The sequence below is a fragment of the Botryllus schlosseri genome, chromosome 6, assembly GCF_051294905.1.
Source record: "Botryllus schlosseri isolate E-star chromosome 6, Bs_hap1, whole genome shotgun sequence".
NCBI classification, from domain to species: domain Eukaryota; kingdom Metazoa; phylum Chordata; class Ascidiacea; order Stolidobranchia; family Styelidae; genus Botryllus; species Botryllus schlosseri.
The window spans coordinates 1,070,891-1,092,030 of NC_137241.1; the positions used below are offsets into that span (position 1 = coordinate 1,070,891).

At 40.5% G+C, this 21,140-nt stretch overlaps 3 long non-coding RNA genes across 3 annotated transcripts in view; all 3 read left to right on the top strand.

Moving 5' to 3' along the window:
• The first annotated feature begins 2,822 nt into the window (after positions 1 to 2,822).
• Positions 2,823 to 7,437, top strand: LOC145440210 (uncharacterized). Its single transcript, XR_013915465.1, has 4 exons — positions 2,823 to 3,781; positions 4,596 to 4,723; positions 5,130 to 5,223; positions 5,390 to 7,437. It is a non-coding gene; the product is annotated as an uncharacterized LOC145440210 (long non-coding RNA).
• A 4,224-nt stretch (positions 7,438 to 11,661) lies between these two features.
• Positions 11,662 to 21,140, top strand: part of LOC145440166 (uncharacterized) — a 44,756-nt gene continuing 35,277 nt past the window's right edge. The window contains exons 1-4 of the long non-coding RNA XR_013915449.1: positions 11,662 to 11,981; positions 12,307 to 12,449; positions 12,514 to 12,639; positions 13,055 to 14,231. This is a non-coding gene — a long non-coding RNA (uncharacterized LOC145440166). The remainder of the gene's footprint in view (positions 11,982 to 12,306; positions 12,450 to 12,513; positions 12,640 to 13,054; positions 14,232 to 21,140) is intronic.
• Positions 19,721 to 21,140, top strand: part of LOC145440167 (uncharacterized) — a 32,355-nt gene continuing 30,935 nt past the window's right edge. The window contains exon 1 of the long non-coding RNA XR_013915450.1: positions 19,721 to 19,828. This is a non-coding gene — a long non-coding RNA (uncharacterized LOC145440167). The remainder of the gene's footprint in view (positions 19,829 to 21,140) is intronic.

Sequence of the window (21,140 nt, forward strand, 5' to 3'; positions counted from 1 at the left end):
GAAGTAAAATTTCTCAGATTGTCAAGGTACATATGCTCGTTTAGTCGATAGTCGATTGCTTATGCTGCCAGCGCCATGCATAGAGTGGCCCGCAGTTGAAATGCAATAAATTTAAACCAAAGATGCTATAATGAAGGGAAAATTGCAATATATGAAAAGGTTCACAGTGCAGAACCTACCAAGGTTCTGTTGTGAACGCGAACCTCAAAATTTCGGAGGTTCACAAACAGAACGCGAACGTGAACCTCGCGTTCACACCATCCCTAGTGAATACTGAATAGTTGAATACGGCTCTTCAATTTGTATCGTGAAGGCTAGCAATAACTGTAGCGTTCGGTCAATAAAATTTCGTCGAGATTACCGTGCTGAAGTCTTCCTTTAATTCTTATCAGCACTTGAAGGAACTGCTTCACAGTGCCTAGAAGTCTTATGATTTCAAACACCTTGCGGCCCAGGTGGAGACGCATCGTATAACCACAAGATAATAAACTTCTTTCGATAGCCTACATTCCTTGTGATGTCATAAATTCGTATTTTTGAATTTTTGTGATGTGACAGCTAAGATTTTTTATGTGCCGATCGCGCATGAAGCAGGTCTGCCCACCCGTGCATGTTATAGGGCGGGGGTAGCCAACCTTTTCGGCCAAAGGGCCACATGGGATATAAGAATCATTGTGCGGGCCAGTTGAATGTTGTTGAGCTTTTTGAGTCGTCAGATGGGGGCGAACCGAATTAGGTAACGTTGCAAACAAGACTTACGTTTTAAAATTGATACTATTATGTGATGAAAACTCCGTGTGCAACTGCGCATTCACGTCGTGATCGCGCGATGCGCAAAATTTTATTGGTAAGGTGATGTATGAATTCGATCAATAAATATGTTAGGCCTACTTGCATATATTGGGGGTCGCCTCTGTATACCACTGGGCTCATTTCGCAAGGACAGGATTAGTCGGCGTTTAAACATAGCAATGTCGAAGGTTTCTGTGAACATGCCTCTATCATGTTGTGCAAAGTTTCATCGCCGACGATCTTGCTGTGAGCACACAAGCGAAGTCACATGTCGTACCACACGCTATCTCCGAATTGTGAATATAGCTCGATTGAATTCTGTAAATTACACGTATTTATAATTTTTCAGGGAGGGATGCAATACTAAATGCAAGAAAATGAAGTAACAATAAATAATGCGAAGTGCTAAGAAAAATGTCATGTCAAAAAATTCTGCTGCGAAATATTGTATTTTGTGGTCATATATACGAAGATCTGCGATAAATGTGGCTGTCACATCACTATGCCAACCCATCGGAACTGATCTTTTAGTCATCATCAAATTTCGCGGACAGGCTAATCATTTTGGTTGGTCTTGCAATTTTACTTGATGTTGTAACCAATTTCGATAATTTCCTCGGGGGCCACACAAAACCTTGCCGCGTCTAGGGTCTCATAATAATGAGTTGCAATCCTAAGTTGTCTTAAATATTTGGTGTTTCTTAATAAATACGATACGTAGCATTACATGGTTCCCTCGTTAGGGAAATATGCATACGATGTCTTAGTAAAAATATTGTATGTGGCCTTCCGTTTGAATACATAGTCAACACATCCGGATACATTAATGCCTGGCGTAATATGAATCCAGCGACGCATTCGTTTGGGAAATGATCACAGCAGAGAAACGGATCAGAAAGCTTACATCACGATAGTGCACGGACGCTTTAATTTATCACCATCGCACACCAGGGCGACCAAGTTATTCTCGGAGGTAGCAATGCGCCGAGTAACTGGAAACACTGGACAGACCTTCAGTAGTTCAGTGACTGGAATTTAGTCAATTTCTACAAATAGGAAGATATCGTATCATTATCAGTGTAATGATATTTTCATCATTTCGAACCACCACAAAAACGTCGATACAATGAAACGATAGGAAGGTGCTGAAACGACTTGGAGTAGCCTAGTCATTGAGATCAGACAACCGCCTTGGCCTAAGAGGAGTAGAGAAGGGCCATGTTCACTGAATGAAAAGTAAAGCAGGACATATAAAAGGCAAGCGACAAAATGAGATGACATGTGGCGGAAGGCGAGATCGATATGTTACGTCGTGGTCCGGTGATCCTGAAGGCTGACTAGTATTCATTTAGAAGAGAATCGGACATGCTCGACGACTGTTTCACAATTGGGGTACGGTATACTTGATAGAGCAATGCGTATTTTTGTATATTTTGTCCCGATTATATGGTAGCTATTCTTCGTTGACGCGCGTGTGCCGTACTTGTGCGCTTTTGACTCAGAGGCGAGGAGTCGTTGAAATTTGTATGGCAATTTTTGAAAATGAAACCAGCACCCCAGTCGGGAGATGCGGTCAGCAAATCAGTACGTAACGTTCGTATGACAGGCAAACAACTGTAGCATCGTTCGGCAAAGTCGATGCTATGTCGTTCTCGAAATCCATTCTATAGTTCAGTGATTAAAAACTGTGTACTCCCATAAATACTCGGGTGTACCGCGAATCTTTTCTGGAATATAGCGTAAATATTAACAAGAAAACAAGCGGAGACGCATATGCGATATAAAAGCGCTCGAACTGTTTCGATGGACGATAAATAAGTACACGTGACGATGAAATCAATTGATGCTGCCGATAGAACAGTGATTCCCAACATGTGTGGAACAGACGCACTTGCGAAAAAATTACGTATAGTATATATATGTACGAAAGGCACGACACTGCGATTACGGTTAACAGTTCCCTAGTCTGGACCGCGTTTGTCGCTAATTTAATCGCGTGTTGTTCCAAAAAATCATTTTGGATTCTTCAAAACCACAATCGGAGTCAGAAACACGTTTAGCAGGGACAACATGACGCGCAACAACGATTTTGCAGAAATTTGCGGGATCGAGAAGTTTAATGTTACAGTAAAAGACAATTGTCCATGTCTACTGTCAGACGTAGCCTACCAGAGGTATTGGGTGCACTCAAATAAGGGAATGCCGTGTCCCTTGTCCGGAAAATCGGGCATATCACGCTGGTGAACTTAAAGTTTGATAAAACGTAGTAACTAAAAGTTGAAAGAATATACGGCCGTAGTTATCTTAACCTCGGATCTGCAACAGTCACGATCATCGGTTTTCGTTATCAATTCTTGGGCGTCTCAAGCTGCACCTATATCAATTGGTAACTATGAAACACATTATCTATTTTTATTAGAGGGAGCATTTTTTGAGGGTTGAGTATTAGGCTTTTAGGTTGTGGGGAATGAAGACTCGTAATTAATCAGAAGGGGGGAATTAAGAAATAAAGGGTTGGGAACCACCGCGATAGGGTATGGTAATTGGGCTGCTACTATAGTATTAAATGTCGACATCTCATCCTGTTATAGTTCTAACCCCACCCTGTTGTTCACTAAGTAATTATTTATACTTTCACGGAGTACTGAAATAGTTTCTGCCTAATCCGACTACTTATTCTTAAATGGTCATGTTTTTGTTTAGACCCACTTCAACTTTGACCTTTTTTCTCGCAAATTCGGGTTTTAAAAAATATAAAGTAGTTTTAAGATACGTTGGCGTGACTTTTTAGAGTGAAATTATCATAATAGCATAATCACAGTAACTCGATGTATTTTTCAAAGATTTTACCTAAATGTGCATTGCGTAGTGTCATTAGTCAATTGTGTTAGACGCGAAGATATACATCTTGCAATGGGGAATCTAAGACGTCAATCATGCACGATTACGATAACACTGCTTCTGATCCTCATTGGAACCTACTTGACAGGTAAGATCATTTCAGTGAGTTTACAATGGTATTTCAACTTTGTGAACTAGAGAAACACTGTGTTAGAGTACTGAGTTAAAGTGCTATAGGGGTTATTTTATCAATCTTTTAGCTGCAGTTCGAATATGGCGTCACCGAGGTTGTAATGACTCGTGTCGCGATTTCAGGATACCCGACTCCCGAAGTACTGAAAATTGCTGGATTCGACTCAAGTCAATCTGTGTATTGACTCAACCTGTACTAAAGTCATTGCCAGTGGCTTGGACTAATTCAGGCATATGACTCGAGACTCGGACGGCCATGACAGACATTTGATTGTAATTTCGCAGAACAGTAAAGTCGAATGGTATTCGGACTTGACTCGGTGGTGTATTGAAAATGACTCGACCTGACTCCGGTCAAAACTATAAAAGTGAGATTGAATTGTGACTCGGAACCTGGCGACTTGATTACAACCCTGGGTATGATTTTGGTGAATATGGCTGTTGCCAAATATTAATTCCTTATTTTGTCTTCAATTTGGGACCCATCATTATTAGAGCGCAGTAACCCTTCAGTAATTGTTGAATTAATGCTGTAAATGTTCAACGCTCACTCAAGTGACCAAGTGTTGTTCCAAGCTCTTTCAATGCGAGTTCCCACAAACATTTCGTTATCCCATTCAGTTTACCGTATAGATGCGTCGCTCATGAAAACCCCGGGGGCCTGTAGTTGTACTTCAGAATCGTCCTACGAACGCTAAACTGTGTTCGCATATAAGGCACAAACATTCGCACCACCCTGATATTGTTATATCTACAATATGTGTCTACAGGTGTCTCTGGAAGAAAAATCAGGAATCCGCGTCGACATTACAAAAGGAAACAGACGGTTCACGGAAACAGAAACTCAGCACCTGTACCGCGTATTACATTCGATGGCGATGGATCATTCAGTTACAGAGTATGAAAACCTATAGTATTTCCCATAACAATTTTATTCAGTATATGTATAATTGCATACGCCTTCATCTTGATAACTCCTTTTAATCGAGAAGTATTGGCATCTATTTGAAATTTAAAACAATTTTTCTGCATTGGTAAATGTACCGCGGTAAATATACTATTCATTTCAAACCTAAATTGTTCACTCTGATAATGCAGGATGTACGAGTTGAAATTGAGCAAAATTTGCTACACATCGTATTTTTTACCAAACCCAACATATCCTAGGGTAGCCAGTAAAAAGTACTATGCTGTTGGTGTGCGGGAATATGCGTGTACGTGTAAGGCGGAGTGAGAGAGATTTAGTCGCAATACGGGATGTGAACGTTTTTTTCGTATTAATTTGGATGTCGGCTTTATTTCAGAGCGATTGTTGGACTATCAGTAGGTGGAGGATTCATCCTATTTATTTGTTCTTGTTTGGTGCATGTCACAGCGCTGCTAAGGAATAGGCTTATGGTAAGATAATTGCTTTTGGATCCAAGCGAGCAAAAATAAAATAATTTAAACAAGGACCATGTTTAAATATGTTTGTTTTAAATTGATTTTTATATTAAATGCAACCGTACCGATCTTACAGTTTTACGTTTAGAAATTGATGTGCAATACGTTTTTCTGTTCCAAGGTCGTGATACATTTTGATATATGAGTGGCCATAGCCCACTGCTGCGACGCAAAAACATATTGAAGTGGGCCGAGGAGCTTTTTGTAAAGATGAAGTTCCGGAGAACTTAAGTTATGTTAGTCGAAAAATATATGTTCATTTTGTCATTCTCATTCTACTTCACGCGCTTGGATGGTTCTCGTTTGGGCAAAGATCGGTTATCGCGGCGAGACAACCTTGAAATTTAGAATCTTTTCACTGTTACGTAATCATGACCAGTAAACAGGCTCTTGAGTGGCATATGACTACGCACAGCAACGACAGAAGAAATTCCACAGCAAAATATATGCGGAAAACGAACCAACAGTAATGAAGTAAAGTTATATTCATAGGATCTCCTATGATGGTAAAAAATTGTTTACTCGTCGCTAAGGATAGATTGCGATATTAAATGAATATTATCGCCACCACACACATAGTACAGGGTTCCTATTTGCGTCTTGGCTCCGCATCAGTGACTTCACCGTGGGAGCAGTGTATTTAGAAGTCCAGAAGGAAATGCGAGTCGAGCTACACTTCGCCGAGCAGACATGGACGAATAATATCAAGAGATATGAGAAAGTTGAAAATTGCCGAACGGCTAGGCGAAGTAAAATGGTTATGATCATTACTAATACCAGGCCAGGGCAATGACTCGAGTCGCAATATTTGTGGACTCGGCATGACTCCAGTCCTTTTCATAAAAATGGAAAATGACTCGACTTGTTCTCAAGTCAATGCGCATGGCTCGACAAATTCGATATGACATATTCACATCTCGGATATCAGGGCCGATAGGTACAGAAACAGTATTTTATATGTATGAATAAACATGTTTAGAATGAAAAAAATTACTATTATGAATTTGAGGTCTTTGATATCGTCCAGGAGCTTCACAGAAGTAGGTTGATCCTGACTTGAACTCGATATTGAACAGTCAACACAATGACTTGGACTAGACTATTTAAACTAAAACTGAGGTTTCATTACTCGCCACTATAGCTGCCACGGTAGCGTCTTGTGTAGTTCAGGACAAAACAAATTGACCATGCGTAATCATCAAATCAAAGTCACCAAGAAATAATTCTTCTAAAACAACACTAAGAAGAAGGGATGTAGTTACCCAACTCGACTCGAATCAATTTTTGTGTTGACTTGGCTTTTACTGGAGTCATTGCGCATGACTCGACATATTCTATATCAGTGGATCTCAACCGTCGGTCCGTGACTAATTTCATGCGTAATATATATTGGTCGCTTGTCCATTATACAGACACCCCTTGAGCATAATTTATGCGATATATTTATGGAATACCACGCCTCAATTAGTAGTAAGAATACGCCACCACGCGACCTAAATAGATTGTGATTCATTTGAAAAGTTCCCAGTGATTTGCTTCAGTGACCATATCATATAGTCTTAAATAATAATTGCTCCGCATATAAGCCTATGAGTTATATGTGGATTCCACCTCACACTACGACCAGGGCTGTGGAGTCGGTAAATTTCATCACCAACTCCGACTCCAGATTCTTTAACCGCACCGACTCCAACTATTTTCCTCACATAACTCCGACTCTAACAGTAATACAAATTTACTTCGAAATTATACGTCAGATTTATTGTCAGGGTTTAATGACTTTCTTATAACCATTGAACATATACAAACATATTATTCACGATGCCATGCAAACTCGTTTCGTTGTGGCATGGCAATGTGCAATGGTTCACAGTCACTTGCAATATGGAATTTTAAGTTGGGGCTTCTGCAACAAAACTACTTTGCATCCGATACAGCTAATACAAAACAACTCCATTCGTACCCTTACGGGGTCATTTCGATGTAATCTTGGGAAGTCATATCGGGAGTGGAGAATATTGAGGGTAGAAGAAATTAAATATCTGGAAGTAGCTAAATTCATGTATCGATTTCACAATAAACAGCTTGCCTTTAGTTTGGAGGATCCATTACAACTATCAACATCCACCCATAGTCAGCAGTACCAAATTACCGCCACTATTTAGTAAGGAAGGAATTTTGTGTTTTGGACGCTGTGATGCGACAAATTGAGGTTTCAAGGCTTCCATATCTAATGAAACGTATCTACAATCTTCGTTGATAATAATTCAACACATAAGAGTGATGCATAATCTTGTCATCCCTGAACTATACTTTCTTCTCTTTAAAATCCAAATCTTAAAAATACGTAATTTTGCCAAAATTATTTTCACATAGAAGTGGAAGTAGTCTGAAAACCACACTGTAAAAAATCTGGTAGATTTATTAGGAAATCTCTGTAAATTTTGCAACGAATTACCGGTAGCTGCCAATAACTGTGCGTAGCTTGTAATTTTACATTTTGATATGTAATATTACCTCAATTTAGCTCTAAAGTCAAGTTACCAGAATTTCTTTGAAAAATTACTGACATTTACTCGTTACTGAAGTTTACCAGGCAATTGGCAAAATTGATTAGCTTGAAAATCTCTGCAGCCAAAGTATACGTGGAACTGAATGTTACTGATATCATTCTCGTGGTGATTTGGCCTGATTCAACCTCGTTCGCGAGACTGGGGTCTGTCATACGGAAATAGTTGGCCCTAGTACCAATTTCAGTACAGTACATAGTAGGGTAAAAGAAACAACTGGCAATCGTAGATAGCCACTATATTCTATTATAAAGCTGTGGCTATACGGCCGGTCTCGCTGGTTACATTCGTTGTCACGGATAGGACTGATGAGTTAGAATATCAGTTTAGGATGTATAATATTGTTCGGGAAACTAGAAATATCAGCGCCGCATGCTAAGTTGACCATTTGTTAATGGCGAACAACGCGAGTTAGGCGACCTACGCGTTAGCGCTTTTTCTGAGATTCGTAGTAAACAACCAACGCACAACTGTGACATCACAAGCAGCGTCTGGAAGGGATAGAATTCTGTAGATTAATCTCATGGAAGTGAAAAAGAGTTGAAGGTTTCGTCTAGGCCGAGCAATGGACAGGTCTCTGGTGCACAACTCCGCATCAGCTAGGCAACATTGCATATTACTCATAAATGCCCACTAACTCACAGGTGAAGTTTCCAGGACGGCCTAGCGAAGTAATAGATGCATTGAACATACGGACATTACAAATATAAATCGTATCAAAGCGACACCACCATGGTACGTGTGTCATAGTTACGTGCGGTCAGGGGAGGCAAGTGAAGCAGTGCCTCACCTGTCGCATGGATGAATAAAGAAATATTGTGGCACCTTCAATTATTATTGATAATTACCGTCGATGTTCATGAATAACTGAATCTGAACATTTATTTGCACAATTTTTCATCCAACATCATCAATTTTCATATTTATTGTTCACAAATACAACGCAAAAAGAGAAGTGAGGTCCAGGTGAAGCACGGGTGGGCCGTGTCTCACTTGCGACAATGCAATGCAGCTAAGAATTCGTATTAACTGGTATCAATCAAATGCTACTTTCGCACTGATTTCGAAAATCTGAATATTATCTTTGAGCACCGCCCCCCCCCCAAATAATAGCTGAGGAATGTTAAGTTTGGATCTATTACCTACAATGGCCAGGGTAGGCAGAATCGAATCTGCCTCATCCCCATTTGCGAATGATCAGACGATCGCAGCACAGTAAAACGCGCCATTGGTTTCCGAAACGGATAGTGCAGTATGAACTATGTAGTAGCGATGGCCAATACGTAATGCCGAGCAATTACATTCCTTTACTGATGTAGCTGTTATGTATTGTCCAGTCATGGCTACGTTAAATTGTGGTTATAGCTACTTACATAGTCTGCGTTGTCGTTGTTTTGCGCCTATGGTAAATTTTTTATAGTTCGTGGTCGGTTGACTAAAAAAAGGTCAACCTTCTCGCTCGGAGCCCAATATACAGCAGTGTTTTCCTTTACGTTACCCGGTGGTTACTAAAAAATGATCATTTTCCAGCTCAGCTCCCGAAATACCCGCCTCAGCGTTACTTCAGTGCTGTTCAGCATGTAATAGTCATATACATCAGGTCGATATTCTATTTTTGATTCCATATCTGCCAATTTGCAGCACGGCCCACATCTAGGGTTTTGCAAGACACGCTTACATGGAACAGCTGATGGCGAGGAGAAGTCTAGATAGCATGCGTGTGTAGATGGCTAATGAGATAAGAATCAGGACGCCACCTCATCAGCTAATGTTCTAGATTTTATATATTTGCGAATGCGAATCCTAATCCAAGTAAATTTGCATCTTTATTCAAAATCATGAATTCCACCCTGATTTTCCACAGTCTGAATGGATGTCTTCAACCAAGTTTGATGTTAGTCAGTAACATATTTGGTTTTGCTGATACAGTGTCCATTTCAATAGAAAATAGAAAATATAGAACCTAAAGTAAATCCCTAATCAACATATTTTATGTTTTTCGTTTCATCCTATTTCATTGAGCATTCTGTATTGAATATTCACTAAAGGAAAAAATAAATATGTATCGTAGAATGTAGAATGGCAAGGGCTGACAGGGTTCAACGGTTTCGCTTACCCGCTTCTCTTGCTGCTGCTGTTGTTAATATGTTTGCATACTTTACGTGTGTGTGTGCGTGGGGGGAGAGCGGGGTCACAGCCCCACCAGCAATGAACTTCACCGCACGTCACTGCCTTCTAGTCTGTTTTTACGCGTGGAATCTTTCTTCAAATAAAAAAAACTTGCAATTTGTAACCTTGTTCTTCTTGGAGATGACAATTCTGGATTCTTCTTCAACATGTGACTCCGTATTCAAACTTATTTTAAAATAGTAATTAAGCAATCGAAATATAACCATGAGAAGTGTGAAGATAGTTCCAGTCTTCCAATTAGACTAATTGAAGCGAAATGTCGGTAATCTAATTTTGATCTCATTTGTGAAATGTTTCTTTGCTCTGATTCAACTCTAATCTAACTTCTGGTTCTCCTGTAAATGTTACAGGATAACTGTAAATTGCGAAACGAGAAAAGCTTGGACATTTGCTATTCTCATGATGATAAGAATGAACTGCGTTTTGATATGAACGGAACTTGATTCAATGTCCAAGTTTTTACGAATTCGGTAATTCTAATCTAGTATGGAAAAAATATGTAGCTATATTTCTAATTTGAATCTAATTCGACTGGTACTATTCCTACTGTTTCATTGTCCTGTAAAATGTTTTTATTGAACTACATCTCCTTTCAAGCTGTGTTTACGAACAATAAATATGAAACTTCCGTGATTTTGGAAGTAAAAATGTTCAATGTCTAGTCATTCATAAACATCGATAGAAGATGCCAATAACCATTGCAGGGTTCACAATTTTGTTCACTGATCCCTGATGACATCTGAGGCACTGCCTCACTTTCCTCCCCTAACCCCACGTCACTGACGTATCACACGGTGGGTATGTACTGCTGTAGTAACCATGTGTTGGCACCATCTACTCATGTGGACAGATAAATATGGCGTAGGATACACTACGAATCCCGTATATTAGTGCTACCAATACGTCACGGATGTTACATTGTGACGTAACGGTGGATTGACATGCATGGCTCTTTGGGAGTTACGATTGAAAATATTGGGCCGAAATGGCTCTTCGGTCGAAAGAGGTTCGCGACCACTAGTTTAATGCATTGAGAACAATGTGTAAATTTGCCAGGGTAGAAGAAATATTGAGCTCGCGAGCCCATAGTAAATATAAAAAAGGTCCGTTTCAAGTCATGTAGATTACAGTGCAGCAAAATAAAAGTCCACTGTTTCAGGTACGAAGGGTACCTATAATTTGGTGTCGCTGCAGAAATTTTGAACAAGTTTGCTTTCGTGCGGCGATAACCAGTGCGAACCGAACACACAACACGAAGATGCATAGCGCGTGGTTCTACGGCGCGTTCGCTGTGGTTCTATATTTTAGACTACTTCTACTACGACTTGACAGCCTTCAGTTTTTAAGCACAACTACCAAAAATACTAACGTTATTTTTATGCGCTGGAAAATTGCTATTTCTACATGTACTTCGATGGTTATATACGACTTCACTTTTACACGGCTTTTAACAGTATATTCATATTTATTGACTTGAAGAACATTTCGCGTGCCTCTTATCAAGAGCAACCGGCACGATAAAGGATACAGAACAGAGATGGATTCAAAACCAAATGGCGAATTGTGACGCAATAATGCAAATTTATAAATAACATGAATGGAAATTCAGCAATAGCAACAATGCAGCGTATATAGCAACAAGCAACTTGAAAAGCAAAGTCACTCAACTATGACAAGTCGTCCGAACGTATTTTCATGGAGCGAGAAATGTTGCACAACTTGATGTTATGTAGTATGGCGCCTTACGGCGAACGTCGTTATAGGTTGGATTATTTGGAGTTCGCGGCGCAAATATGGCTGGATGTGCTGTGAAAGGTCAAGAAAATGATGCATAAAGGAAGGATAGCTCAAGAAAGAAGCAAAATAGTGTCTGACAGAGACTGTCCTGTTCTATTTCGCTTCACAAGAAATCCAATCCTCAACGTCATCACTTCAGAAGAAGTGGGATCAAAGGTACAGTACCGTAGTATTAGTAGTAAGTCTACTGTAGTACATGTAGTGTTCGTAAAAGTCAAATATAGAGACCTTTAGCTTTCACATACGGTACACAATGAAATGTGGACTGTTAATTTCTCAAAACTAATATGGTGTGAAGTTAACTTGATACAGTCCATTGTTGTTATGAGTATATACCAATTGAGTAATAAAAATACTGAAATACAAATTTGATGTGTCTCAGGTGACCATGAGCATTGATCATTGCCTAGTGATATGACACGTTCATGGTTCATCCTCAGTGTCTTTATATTATCCTAATCATGGGTTATATTTTATGCAGCATATGATTTCACTGAAAGAATTCCACCAATGGAGAGAAGACTTTGTAGTCTTGAAATTATTTTTCGCTTGCTAACAAACCGGTCAAGGTGGTACATGTTGTTTCGGATGAGTCTTCGTGCGGATGTGGAAAGCGGCTGGCTGGTAAGATTCAATTGTATACTGCTGAAGAGTACCATTGCTTAGCATTGTATAATACCGTTTGCAGATAGGAATGAAATACCATCTGCTGATAATCTAAGATCAGCCCTGAGTTACCCGTCAAGCATATTCAACCATCCGTCACTAATCACGATACCATATGATGTTGCGAGAACAGCTGCACACTGCATAGGTAAGACATTGTTTGATGCTGCACAACCTTTTACTCATTGGAAACCTTATCCCTCGGTTATTTAACAGTGTCGGGGGTTCTCACAAACCCTGAATTTCTTAAAGTGGCAATATCATTTTCATCGTATTGTTGTGCTTTGTCATTATCAGTGACCTTGAGCATTTTTCAAATGATTACATCTGTCACTAAATGAAATTTACAATAATAGCCTACATGGAAACCAGTTGAAGCCGGCATTTGACTATCGAGGATACTTTGTAATGTAGCCATACGCAGTTGGTGTTGTCTGCAAAACGCATCCTTGATTTTCTCTGGTTTGGGCAGTCCACAAAGGGTGCACTCGCAAATTTATTTAGTTTGGTACGAGATCAATTTTAGTGTATTTATTCATTTAGTATGTTATATTTTTATTCAGGTCTGCATGCGGGAAATTATCATGCAACATCAACGGAATTCATTGGTTCTTGTGAAAATGATGACGGTACCTCAATTCCATATTCCATGCGAACCCCAAATTGATGACTCGGAATATGAATTCATGGAATCGCTCTCAGACGTATCTTATACTATCTGGCCCTGGTGGGTTGGACATTCACCAATCGTTCATTTTTTCGTGGTGCACTGGACGATGTTCGTGCAGCCAGCCCACTATGAACCGGTCCTATACCAATACCGAGAAAACCATTGCCGAGAATGGACATTACCGGCAGTCGTCAAGCAAGCTGTTTCTACTGAATGAATACAATTCGGCCTGCAGGACTGTGATATGATATGTCGACATTTTTATTGCTAGTCCTTTTTATGTTTTCTTTTCCTGGAGTGTATATGCCTCTTATTTACATGCTCTTGGTCAAGGTGCGGGAATGATTAAAATGACCGATCCAAATCATTTAGACACCGTTCAATTGTTTTCCTTATATTGCCATCTTGAGGTGTTTTGATCTGATGGAAATTTCAATAAATGGCTGGGACTACCTATATTTCGTGTCATCCAAATACATGGATCTGTTGCAGAAAGCACCCTTAAATTTGTTGTCAGATTTAGAATTTTTGAAGAGAAACGAAGAATCGTACGAGGGAGAAACCAGTATGCTTGGAAATGTGCTGCAAGGTCAGGTATAAGACGAAAAATAATAAAAAAACTTATTTTTACATCTGAGGACTTTGAGGATAAGGTTTCTACATGTTAGTTCTCATCTATTGCATAAAAGTTGCTGCAGACATGTGTTTAGAAGCGGAGGCTAGTCAGAAATCCCGGTGTGAAGGGTGGTAGTTGTCTGCTTGCAGGTTAGTTGTCTAGTCAGTGATACTCCAGTTCCATTGGGCAGTGATACCAGGTCATGGAATTCGTGCGGCTATGGTGGAATGTAAAACTGGACGGTCATGACCAGCAATAATCCTGCATCCCGACTAGTAATATTTTCGGTCTACGCCAAGATTGATATTGCAGCATATATAAGGTATATTTCGTTTGAAGGTCAACCATATAGAAATATTTCGTTTTAATATCGTTGAAATACATACTGCAATCCTTGAAATCCCACACAGCCAAATAATTCTCGAGAAATAACCGTTAAAAGTCGAAGTATAAGGTCGGCAAGCACGGATTTCCATTACCGCAGGTTAGCGCCGACGGACTTTTGTGCAACATTTTGCGCTCCAGTACTCTCATAACATTGCGCTTATTAGTCGGACGACTTGTCATAGTTGAGTGACTTTGTTGAAAAGTAGAGCGCGTGAGGTATAAAATACAAATACAATGAGACAATGCAACAACAGAGAGGAAAAAATTGAACAAAAACACGGACGAACAGCTAAGCAACGACAACTAGTGTGAAATTTTAAGATTATACAAAAATTCTTTCTGGCGACAAAGGACCGGGTTGTTTAGTTTGATGAAAGTGGATTCCAAAGCAGTTAAATGAAACATTGATCTACCCTTGGATAAAACTGAAAACATGTCGTCTGAATAGTTCAAGGCGCAGGACGGGTTGTCGGTCAAATGTTGGCCAATTGAAGAACTGCTTGCCGACACTTGGCTGTACGATTGGGATTTTGATGCGTGTTTGCATTGCTGAGTGACACTTTCAGAATCAGGGGACTGCGATGCCGATCTTATCCTCTTAGGAACGTGCTGTTTGATACGCTCAAGCAAGCGTTGGGATGTGCGTCCCACGTACCGACTGTCACAGTGGCATTTGTATTCATATATTACCATACTTTGATGAAAAGCAGGCAGCACATCCTTTCGCGTGTTTGGCAAAATTTGTTTCGTTGTATACACAATCCTCGCATTAACAGTGTTGTAACACGATTCGACGCATGATCTGATTGATTTGGTGAATCTATTAGAAACAGAGCCAAGCCAAGGAACGTGTATGTACACCGGGCATTTGGTAGGGCCGAAAACTGTAGGTTGTCTGAATTTGCGCATTTTCTCCGCAATAGCAGAGTCAATGATGCAATCGGGATATTCATTTTTGGACAGAATGGATCTAATCCAATCTAATTCCGTGGACAATTTGTCTTTAGAGCAAATCATACGTGCTCGATGCACAAGGGTGGAGATCAAATTTAATTTACGCTTTTTCGGGCAAAAGGAGTTCCACCTAACATAATGACCGGTGAATGTTGGCTTCCGATAGACTGATGTGGTGAATTGGTGACCCGTTTTTTCCACCAATACATCAAGAAATGGTAGGGAACTATTTTGTTCTTTATCTACTGTGAATTTAAGGGATTGGTGCATTGAATTTAACGTATCGAAAAAGGCATCACACTGTCGCTCACTTTGAAAAACTACAAACGTATCATCAACGTACCGATAATACATAAGAGGTTGATCAGGGCCCGAGAATAACTTATTCTCATGGAACCCAACAAAAATATTCGCGAGGGTAGGTCCCAATGGTGAACCCATAGCAATGCCGTCAATTTGCTTATACATCATATCGTTGAAACTGAATTCAACCGACGACGTTGATATTTCAAGCAGCTCCAAGAAAATCTCCCGCGGAATTGGAGGAGGTTCAAGATCACCATTGTAAAGAGTGTCAGCGCAAATATTGAAAGTTTCAGTCAATGGCACATTAGTAAATAAACTAACAATATCAAATGAGCTCATATATACATCATTGGGATCAAGGCCGAAATTTCGAATTTTCTCAACAAATGTGAAGGAGTCACTTAAGCAATTATCTGAATAAACAGACCGAACCGGTTCGATAATTGCGTTGAGCCATTTTGCTAAACTATGTTGTGCCGAACCAGACATAGAAAGAATCGGACGCAGTGGCGTGTAAGCTTTATGTATTTTCGGCAAGCCATACATACGCGGTCTTTGTGATCCACACGGTCTGATGAATTCATAGACTTCTTTTGGGATAACCTTCTGATTTTTAAGAGCTAGTAGACGACGCTGTAGTTTACCCTCATTCTTTTTCGTATTATCATTCGAACTCGATGGTCCGAGGAAACTGAACTTGGAGGAATCTTGAAGAATGCTCTCCATCTTTTGGAAATAGTCTGCTTTGTTGAGAATGACTACTCCGTTACCTTTGTCCGGTTTTGTTATATAGATATTCTTGTTGGAGCGAAGTGATTTGATCGCTTGCCAACATTCCTTTGTCATTAAAAAATCACCAACGTCAACAGGAGTACCACAGTATGCATGGGCTAAGTCCCTCAACCTAGCTTTCAAACTTGAATACTTCTCTCGGCTATTCGCGGTATGATGCGCAAGTTGAGCCAGTAATACTTCAAATTCGGAAAATATCTCTTCACGCTTCACATTCGTAGGCGGCATGCAGAAGTCCAAGCCGTGCGAAACCACAAATTTTTCCGATTTCGTGAGCTCATAGTCGGAAAGATTATGAATCAACGATATGATGTATGAGCAAATTGACGGCATTGCTATGGGTTCAACATTGGGACCTACCCTCGCGAATATTTTTGTTGGGTTCCATGAGAATAAGTTATTCTCGGGCCCTGATCAACCTCTTATGTATTATCGGTACGTTGATGATACGTTTGTAGTTTTTCAAAGTGAGCGACAGTGTGATGCCTTTTTCGATACGTTAAATTCAATGCACCAATCCCTTAAATTCACAGTAGATAAAGAACAAAATAGTTCCCTACCATTTCTTGATGTATTGGTGGAAAAAACGGGTCACCAATTCACCACATCAGTCTATCGGAAGCCAACATTCACCGGTCATTATGTTAGGTGGAACTCCTTTTGCCCGAAAAAGCGTAAATTAAATTCGATCTCCACCCTTGTGCATCGAGCACTTATGATTTGCTCTAAAGACAAATTGTCCACAGAATTAGATTGGATTAGATCCATTCTGTCCAAAAATGGATATCCCGATTGCATCATTGACTCTGCTATTGCGGAGAAAATGCGCAAATTCAGACAACCTACAGTTTTCGGCCCTAACAAATGCCCGGTGTACATACACCTTCCTTGGCTTGGCTCTGTTTCTAATAGATTCACCAAATCAATCAGATCATGCGTCGAATCGTGTTACAACACTGCAGTGGCGGCTCGTCCTATAGGGCAACTGGGGCATTGCCCCACCTAAAATTCTGTCCAATAACAATTCTTATCCATTTATAGACGCACAGCAATCTATATATACCGAAATCACAGCGAAAATCGTATTCTTCTTGTCCTTTCGCTTGTAAATGCCCATATATAGCGAAGTCTCTGCGAAAATCGAATTCTCTTCCGTGATTTCGCTTTGCGAATGCCTAGCCGGGGCATGCCCCGGTAGTGCTCATAACAAGCTTTCACTGTCTATTCTCTCAAAGCCGCGCACAATAAAGAAACAGTGATTTACTCTCTCCTATTCGTAAAATGGCCGAGCAGGTGGGGCAACATAGCCTGGTCGCCCTTAAGGTGTGATGTAACAATCGTATCTATATCTGAACTCGGTTACCGTCATATGCGTTTAGTCGACCTTTGCTGGTATAGGTCGATTTTGATGGTGTTTCACACCATGATAATTCTTGAAACTTGGTATGTCATGTCGTGATGGCGGTATGTAACACTGTCCCAAGTTTCAGGGTTTCTACTTGAAGTTTAGGGTAGTAATTCCGTTTCTGAAATTGAGTGTGTGCTGATCCGTCATATATCGCAAACAGATTTTACTCAAAAGTCGGTATTGGTATCCATTGATTTTGACGATGTTCCATACCGAGATCGGTCATGTCATTTGGTACGGTAAGTCTTAATGTTAGTATCGAACGCTGTACCAAGTTTCAAGTTTGTCAATGAACTGTGTTAGTGGTAATTTCGTTTCCTAAGTCGAGTGAGAGCTGACTCGTCATTTATCGCAAACATATTTTACGCAAAGCCGGTATTGGTCTCCATTGATTTTAACGATGCTCCTTACCTAGATCCGTCATGAGCTTTTGCATGGTATGTCTTGATTTTAGTATCGAACGCTGTGCCAAGTCTCAAGGTTGGCACTCAATCATTAGGGCAGCAATTTCGTTATCAAGGTCGAGTATGGTAGAGATGTGCGATGATCTGACACTTAGCCTACCTAACGCATTGCGGATTTCACGCAAAAGCCGCTGTATCTGTGTTAACGCTAACGGTGTTCCATACTGAGATAGGTGATGAGATGATGATATCATGAAACAGTTTACTAACATCCTCGGTTTGCATTCAAATATTTACTTTTATTTTATATTCTCCAATGTCAATTTCACCGTGAAATTGAGGCCTTCAGGCCATTTGCTTACAATTACAACTAGAGCCCGACCGATATTGGATTTCTGAGCCGATACCGATAACACCGATATCCAGTACCTCCACCGATAACCTCGATATATTCAGCCGATATTCAAAATGTATGGAATCTAGCTCAAGGCCCATATTTAACACCTCAGAGCATTTATTCCAACAACTTTACAGCCATTGATATGCTTGAACATGAAATAAATGATCTAGGGGCTATAAAAATATATCAAAAGCACCAATCCAGCAGTTGCAGATTACAGTTCACGAAGCACAATTTCTCGGCGCTTTCTCCAAGGAGTGAACTTCTGTGGTCTTTCATAAATGATGTATATAGTACTAAACACAGTGAGCAGTCTTTCACTTGGTACCTAGTGGCACAGCAAGGATTGGAAATCTTTCTTCATTTCGGTTCCACCGCTCCCTTGCAGGGGATCTTTCCTTCAATGGTTTCACCAAATATTGATATTCTTCTGGCAGAGCACCTGGAGCCTTCAGCACATCATCAACAAATAGCTGAAGAGAAAGTTGAAAACAACTCAAATTGTCCATGTCTGCAACTGCTCCACCCATCCCCCTTGGGCCTTGACCATGACCAGCATTTCAACAATCAATTGATCAATATTTTACGCTCTCTTGTCAGAATTGGCCAATGTCATCATGGAATCAAAAATGTTCGGATCTGTTATTGGCTTTACTCCACCTTTGCTTGATTTTCTTGCCCTCTATGCTCGCATATTTCCTATCATGGTGGCCCCGCAGGTCTCAGCCCTCAGTCAGAGTGTCAGACGACTTCATACATTACTGGTATAATTAGCTCTGTTGGTACCGAACCAATAGCACTATCTTCAGAGAAACGTTTCGACGCGACGCTTTTCTCTATCATCACGAGGGCCAGTCCAGCATGATTGAAGTTCTCATTTCTCTTACTGATTGAAATCTTCTGCAGACAACTATCCATCCAGGATCCAGCTGCTCTCTGTCTTTGGTGATCGATTGATTACTGCAGGGGGATTCCCACGAAGTCAGCGGGGCATAACGGTGATTAGTTATCTACAATATTTTTCAGATAGGAACGCCTACTGCCCTCTATGCAGCATGCACTATATGCAGCTTGGCCATTTATTTTTATAATTTACCACCCTCACGTCTTCTATCGACTTCTCTGACTCCCTGCCACCATGTTGTGACGTCACGAAAAAGGCCGATATTTTTTTACCTTCAATGGTCGATACCGATATTTCTCTCCAAGCGTGATATCGACTCGATATTATCGGCGAGCCGATAATCGGTCGGGCTCTAATTACAACCCCTGTCGAACGCGATAGGCCGATAGCTGTTTCGTTTTCGATGGCGGCTAACAGCTGATCGCTTAATCAGCCTATTCCTCAGTAAATTTTACGCAAAATTCGGTGTTGGTCTATTCGTATTAATTTTGACAGTGTACCATACCGAAAACTGTCATGAGGCTACTTCTCGATGATTTCATGTAACAGTGTACCAAGTTTTCGGCTTTCATCCTCGTATTTATTCGGTAATATATTTTCCAAAGGTGATTTTGCAGCAGACATATAGACACTATAGACCGTAAGCCGTATGTGTCGTGTGACAGTCTCCAGCCTCAAGGCCAAAATTTCCTATGCTGTACCTGGACCGAATTTCCGAGGCTGCTATCCGTAGTTCTTCAGAATTATGTTTTGGATTCAATATGACATGTCCAATCTATGAGATAACAATTGCGTATGTGTCCAAACTCGTTGACCTTTCCAGTTAGGCTTACGCAATCTCTCGAGTTATAGTAATTTCCATTGCTGCAGATAATTAGTCAGGTATAGTGCGAACATGAACCGTGTCGAATCTTTGTTCCGTACGCCGTTTACGCAGTTACCACACTTCAAGTCACAGCTCACCGGCAGACCTCTCGCGGCACATACGTTAAAATCAATGTTGTCGGGAAGTTCGTGTTACCGTGCCACTAGTACCACCAAGTTACTTGTTTACGTTGGAAAACGCCATTGTGACGTCATCTTGATAAAAAGTCGCTTGCAGCCCTTGCCCCACCACCCGATATTGTCACGAGCCGCCACTGCAACACTGTTAATGCGAGGATTGTGTATACAACGAAACAAATTTTGCCAAACACGCGAAAGGATGTGCTGCCTGCTTTTCATCAAAGTATATGGTAATATATGAATACAAATGCCACTGTGACAGTCGGTACGTGGGACGCACATCCCAACGCTTGCTTGAGCGTATCAAACAGCACGTTCCTAAGAGGATAAGATCGGCATCGCAGTCCCCTGATTCTGAAAGTGTCACTCAGCAATGCAAACACGCATCAAAATCCCAATCGCACAGCCAAGTGTTGGCAAGCAGTTCTTCAATTGGCCAACATTTGATCGACAACCCGTCCTGCGCCTTGAACTATTCAGACGACATGTTTTCAGTTTTATCCAAGGGTAGATCAATGTTTCATTTAACTGCTTTGGAATCCACTTTCATCAAACTAAACAACCCGGTCCTTTGTCGACAGAAAGAATTTTTGTATAATCTTAAAATTTCACACTAGTTGTCGTTGCTTAGCTGTTCGTCCGTGTTTTTGTTCAATTTTTTCCTCTCTGTTGCTGCATTGTCTCATTGTATTTGTATTTTATACCTCACGCGCTCTACTTTTCAAGCTGCTTGTTGCTATATACGCTGCATTGTTGCTATGGCTGAATTTCCATTCATGTTATTTATAAATTTGCATTATTGC